The following is a 7,101-nucleotide window of genomic DNA, read 5'->3' on the forward strand; positions in this document are numbered from 1 at the left end:
CCATGCCTAGTACTTGCTTTATTTTTAAATTATTATTTAAATTGTATAAATTTGTGAGGTACTGTCTTACTTTCTCATTGCTGGGACAAAATATCCAGCACTTACATATTAAAGGAGGAAAGGTTTATTTTAACTTACAATTCGTAGAGCGTTCAGTCCATAATTGGCTGGCTCCAGTGCAGGGCAGCAGAGGAGAAGGGTGTGGAAGAGGAGGCACATTTCATAACAAGGTGGGCAGAAAACAATGAGCCTGCCTTGCCTCTTTCCCTTAATATTCCATGCAGGCTGTAATCCTATTGCTTAGTGCCACCTACATCAAGAGGAAGGCTTCCTTCTTCAGTAATTCCATCATCCACACCTAAAACTATGTGAGACCAATCACAAGACTAATCCAGTATCACATATCCATTACCCAGTAACTTCCAAAAGTCCCACCTATGAGCTCATGAGGCTTTGGGGGAACATCTAGATATAAGCCATAATAACATTCTACCCTGGCCCCAAAAATACATTTAGTCCACCTCTAAGAGTTTCCAAAGTACTAGCAATTTCAGCATTGCTAACAGCCTAAGTCCAAACTGACCTGAGTTTACAAACTCTTAGTTGTGAGCCACTGTAAAAATGAAAAGAAGGTTAAACACTTCCAACAGGCACTGGCACAAAATAAACATTCCCATTCCAAAAGGTACAAATAGAGGGGTGGAAAAGAATGGCACCAAAGCAAGACTCAAATCTAGCTGGGCCAACATTAAATCCCATAGCTCCGTGTCCGGCATTCCAGGTAATCTGTGAACTCTAAAGGGCTTAGGTAGCCCTCGCCGTGGCATTTCCAGTGGTTGTAGCCCTCAAACCTCTTTCTTAAGCCTGCTTTACTCACTTCCTGTGGCTTTCCTCAGAGTGTCTATATACCTGTTATGGTTTAAAAAAAAGTTATGGTTTGGTCCTAAAATGTATCCCCAAAGCCTATGTGTTCAGAGTTTGGGCTTTTGAAAGGCAATTGATCATGGGGGTGTTATACTCATGAATGGATTAATTCATTGATGAGTTCATACCTGAATGCGCTATCAGGACATGGAGTCTGGTCAGACTAGATGGGTCACTGAGGATGTGACTGAAAAGGATATATTCTTATCCCCAGCTCCTCCAGTCTCTCTCTGTGCTTGCTGGCTGCCATGGGTTGAGCAGCTTTCCTCCACCATGCCCTTCCACCATGTATTTTTCTACCTTGAGACAAATGAGCGTGCATGGTGAGAACCCTCTGAAACTGTGAGCCAAAATAAACCTCTCCTCCTTACGTTTCAGGTGTCAGGTAATTTTGACAGGAAACTGATTAATACAAACATATATACTTATCAAATCACTTTAATTAATGTACCCAGCTCTTTATCCTTGCTTTGTGTGTGGAGTCTTTGAGCTCCTTTCTTCTAGTTATTCATGAACTATGAAAGGGCATTCTGAACTTGTTCTGTAGAACACTAGAACTTATTACTTATATCTAACTGTGTTTGGGTAGTTGTTAAGTAAATGTCAAGTTTTGAAAACACATTCATAGGCCACAAGGGACCAATGCTCTACCTAGGCAATGATATACAACCCAACAAAACATAGTACATTGATATTTATTATTGTTTAAGTGTCCTATAAGTATTACATTAAACACTCCTTCACTGATTTGTTCAGCCACCGTCTGCTGAGACTGTCTATGTCCCACATATTCTGTTTGAGCTGTCATGCTAAGATAAGTAAGCAATAAGTTTTACCTCTGGGAAGGTTAGTGTCAGTAGCGGGGAGCATGTGTTGAAATGACTCCTCTGCTATTTTAGAACAATCAACATACAAAAATTGAATTAACTATGTACTCAATGATGGCTTGGGAAGGATGCATTTGAAGGATTCTAATGAAGGTAAGGAGACTGATCAAGCAATCACTACAGTAACCCACACAAGGCATGATATGACTGAATGAGGGTGACTTTAGTGAAAAAAGATAGGAGGAAAAATTATGAGGGGAGGTTGAGTATCAGTTGGATACATGTGAAAGTGGAGGAAGTGGTGAATCTATGGCACATGTGCTAAAGCTGGCTGTTTATTATCATTGAAAGCTCTAAAATGTTTCATGTCATTGGTCCAGGATAACTTAGAGAAGTTTCTGTGGAAAAGAAAGATGGAAGTCATTCCCTAAAGGTCAGATTGGAGTTGATCCTTAGCAGGGCTTGTGGACAATTTGCTTCTGTTATGTTTAGATGTCACGAGTACTTTGTTTAACTATAGCAAATAGTTCATTTAGACACTATAAGAGGTAATAATAGAGGTTATAAGATGGTTATATGTATTGCAGCTTTAGGGTCAGACTTCACAGGTACTGAGGTACTTGAGACTGTGCGTGTCTCAGTCCCTCAAGTAATCATACAGTCTTGAGCAAGTCATTATAGCTTCCTAAACTTCAGCATTTTCTTCAATAAATTAGGAATAATAATATCTGTCTTAGAATCAGGGCAGTTATACATGATACCTCAGTTCAAAAACTTAATTTGTTCCATAATTCTGGGGAAAATGGCCATGTTCACATTCATGCAAAAAAGATGTCCATGGTAGTGTTCATCACCTAATTTCAGTTCCCAAATAAAAACAAAATTGTGCCAAATGCTTCTGTTTGTAAACCAAATTGTTCCCAAGCAAAAGTATTTGTGAAATGAGGTGCCACTGTACAGCAGTACAGGGTCATGGCCAGCATCTACTCTGATCTGAAGGCATTACTGAATATTTCAAACTCCAGGGCAGAAACAAGGACCTGTCAACTGCTTTAGCCAAATGTCTGGCAGAATTTTAGGGTAGGGCTCAGGGGCAGGAGATCACGACTGACTAATGACGAGATGTGGGAGTGGAAAGACAATGGTGCTGCTGAAGGACGAACCCTCTATCATAAGTGACCACTGGCTATATGAAGTGGGAATAGCAATGCCCCTAGAATTTTCAGTGGGCAGCAACTTTAGCACTGGTTATAAGGAAGATTGGAAATTAATACAGTAACTGTAAAGGGAAGAGTCTCAGAAACATATACCAGGAGTCCTGGGAATATTTTAAAGTCATTACTTAGAAGAAAAGGCATTTTTGGAGTTCAGGTTGAGTGAAGATTTATTGGGTCAATGTTTAGTCTGATACTTTTTGATATGCCCACTTGGTATGCTTTCATTGCTTTGCTTTTTATTGTAATAATTCACATAAAATAAAATTTACCATTTTAATAATTTTAAAGTCTGAGTCAGTGGCATCTAGTACATTCACAAGATTGAATAACAATTCCTATTATCTAGTTCTAGAACATTTTAACACCCCCAGAAGACATTCTATGCCCTCTAGGTACTTATTTCCTAATTCCCCTTTCCCCCAGCCCCTGGCAAGCATTTAGTTGCTTTTTGTTTTTATGATATATTTGCCTATTCTAGGTATTTCATATAAGTGGAATTGTATAATATGTAACCTTTTGTAGTATGCTTTTTGAAATTAACATGATGTTTTTAAGGTTCATCCATATTTCAGTATATATGAATACTTTATTCCTTTTTATGGCCAAATTATATTTCATTTGTGGATATGCAATATCAATGGATTAGTATTTGTCTGAGTATCTGTTTCCAAATCTTTTGTGTACATGGAATGAAGAAGTATTATTGAATCATAATTGCTTAATTTTGTATGAGTTTGAGAACATATATATATGCACAAACATACACAGAGGTTTGTGCCTCTATGTTTCAAACTGGGCAAAGGTATGCTACAGGAAAGTATTTAGGGATATTTGTTTTTCTGTCTGTTAGCTTGGGATATTAATGTTGCTGTGGGAATTGTTACCATGGTTGTTTCACAAACGTTTGCAAAATTGTACAGATATTCCCCCTTGATATTTTGCTCATTTCTAAGATTAGCATCAGCACAAACACTTGGAATAGTCAACATTACACATTTGAACGAAACAGTTGGGATGATATATGAAATTCTATGGCTTTTAAAAAATGTATTAAATTTTCAGTCCTAGAGGATATTTCAGAAAGTTACAGAGAATATGGAAAGATGTCTAAATATGAGCAAGACCAAATGTGGAATATGACCGGAATATGAAATTTTCTTTGGAGAAAGAGAACCCTCTGGGAAAGGCAGCTATAGTATATTCTAGGTGGCTTTGATTTGATAACTTTGGAAAAGACTGTAAAAATCTATGCTTAAAACTTTCATCTCTAGAACTTAAAAACAGTTACCTAAGAAAGCTATGTTATCCCTTGCACTCTGGTAGATTCTTAGAAAAAAACAAGAATGAAAATATACATAATGAATAAATTAAATGCATAGAAATGGGGTTACATTGCCTCCCTAGTGCAGTGGAGCCCAACTAATCTTTTAGGAAGCAAGTGTCTTAAACACACTGTTATGCCAACTGGAAAATTATCTGGGGTGTTAACTGGAAAGATCTCATTTTTATGTTAAAATTTGACGAGTAGAAATTAAAGAGGTGTCTAACAACTCACTTTTCAAAGTATGTCACCTACTGCTGGACCTTTTCATCTAAATTCTCTTTTCCAGGGGAAAAAGATTTGAAAAGTTTCCATAATTCTTTTTTAAAAAAAGAAATATTAAACGAGATTAGTTCTAATGCCAACTTCTCTAAGTAGCCTAGCTACATCTCCTGGTCTAAATAATTTGCTCAATATTTAGTTTTCTTCACTAGAATCTAAGAATCTAACTACAAGGAAAAGGTGCAAAGGTGGGATATTGGCATATAAATCTGAAAGTCTCAGGAGTGGTTTTTTAGATACAGTTGGGACCAGGGATCAAAGGCTATCAGTTACTTATTATTCAGTTTTATACACCCTGTCTTTCACCATTTTCTTTCAGATTAACACCATTCTCAAGGTTTTTTCATATTGTAGTAAGATGACTACTAGAAGCTCTAGAAATATGCACCAGCCTTTCAGCAACTTTCACTAGAAAAAGACTTTTCTTTTGTAGTAACTCCAACAAAATCTCCAGAATTTAATCTTGTTGGTTTGCCTTGGGTCACATGCCATCTCTGAACCAATGACCATAGCCTAAGTGGGCTAGAATATTGTCTTGTGCAGATCTAAGCATTATGGCATAGTTAGGAGCTGGGAGGTAAGGCAAAGAATGACCAAAAGTAGAGAAGAATTCCCTAAAGAAAAATTAGGTTGCTCTTTCTAGAAGTAGATATGAATACTCAACATATGAGAGAAGAGAAAAACAAATCTTGGTTGTGGTACATGGTAGTACTGACCTTTTCCTGTATTCATGAGTTTTACCATAAGACTGTACAATTCTTCCATTTAGAAGGTAGGTAATGTTTTTTCATCCCCTTCATCATGAATTTAGTCATACGACCTGCCTTGGCCAATGAAATTTAGTAGAGATAATGCAAGCAGAGACATGGAAAAGACTTACATGACTGGGGTCCTTCTTGTACCTGTGTTACTACTATGAGGTGGACATGATTGAATTTTCCACTTGGTTCCCAGAGAGGAAGAGAGACATTTAGCAAATCTGCTCTCACTAATTTGCTTCAGCCAAAGCTGACCCAGAATCTGTTGATTCAAAGATACCTGAATAGATCTGGCCAAAATCAGTTGACATTTGTCACCTGTGAGACAAAATAATTCATGATTGTTATTAAAATCAATATTTTTAGAGTAGTTCATTAGGCTAGCTAACAAACTAGCTACCTGGTTTATTTCTTGTCTCTGTTAATGTCACTTATAGTGTTGATAATCAGCTGTTATATACTAATTTTGATGCACCAATTGCTATAATATTGGTAGTGTCTGCCCCAAACCCACTAAATGTCCCTTAAACCTGGCTGCTCTTCCAGTCTCTATGGAAAGTCTACAATCCGGCAAATCAAGGAATAATGCCTGAAATGGAGGAAGCCTTTAACACTGTTCAGTTGTATAGAGAAATTCACTCTAACTGGTCAGAGTCCATGCCCTATATTTGTTAAATATTCTGCTTATCATTTCTAGTTGCTTAAGAACCTGACTCATTTTTCCCATTGAGTTCTTAGCTTCTCAGGAGTACTCCTCACAGCCAAACCATCCTGAATGCTTCCTCTAGACCTCGGACCATAAGTATTGGTTGAATGATTCCTGGATGGAACTGTTTACTAAAGAAGCAGTTATGATCCAACCACGAAGGTTGAAGTAATTTGCTCCTCAATTTTAAGAACCTCATGAGTTGGTTATCACCCATTCCCTTTATGTTGGAGGGGAGAGAGCCCTTTCAAAGTATTATGTTTATTTTCCTGTTGAACAAAGATCAGTTAGTGCTTATTTGAATGTCACTTTTCGACACACCTAAAACTCAGTCATGTCATATGTATGATAACTTTTCTTTCTGTGTTATCAAACATCTCCTGATCATTCATGCAGAAAAACTAGAAATAAATTGTCATGCACCATGCTGGTTGTTATGGTAGAATAAAGAGATGAGGTCCAATCCTCCTTGGGCTTAGAGCACAGACTCTTCCAGGCTCCTTGGAGACCATCTTGACTTTAGTTTCTTTCCTGCTTTGCTGTCAAATATGCCATCAGGCAGAGTCTATTCCCTCTACAAAGTCTCACCTCTATCCGTTCCTTTACATTCCTAACACCCCCAACATAAGGGACACTTTTGTTACAGTGTACATGGATCTGCGCTGGTTCCTTTGGGTTATGGTAAATGCTCCCAAAACCTTGCTAGGAGCCTCATGACTTCTGCTTCAGGCTTATACCATCTTGAGATGCCCAGGTTGGAGAATAAAAGCAAGTTGAGACTGATGCTGAAAGCAAAATCCCTAAATGGGAGCACTGGGTTTATTACTCCACTTCTGCTCACCTGGGAAAGTGTCCCTGCTTTGCCCTTTTTTAATTCTTTCCATTTTGGCTAGAGAAAGCCTCCCAGTTTCCCCTTTGTCTGGCCAAAGATGGACTCAAAAATCCTGTTCACAATATCAATCTCAACTTCTGTTAAAATGTGCAAATCTAACTTGGCCCTTTTTCTGAGTTATTTTCAATTGCATTTTGCTTAAGTGGTGGGAATGTTAATCCAAAGCAGGGAACA

The sequence above is a fragment of the Chinchilla lanigera genome, unplaced genomic scaffold (assembly GCF_000276665.1).
Source record: "Chinchilla lanigera isolate Chin_1 unplaced genomic scaffold, ChiLan1.0 scaffold00020, whole genome shotgun sequence".
NCBI lineage: Eukaryota > Metazoa > Chordata > Mammalia > Rodentia > Chinchillidae > Chinchilla > Chinchilla lanigera.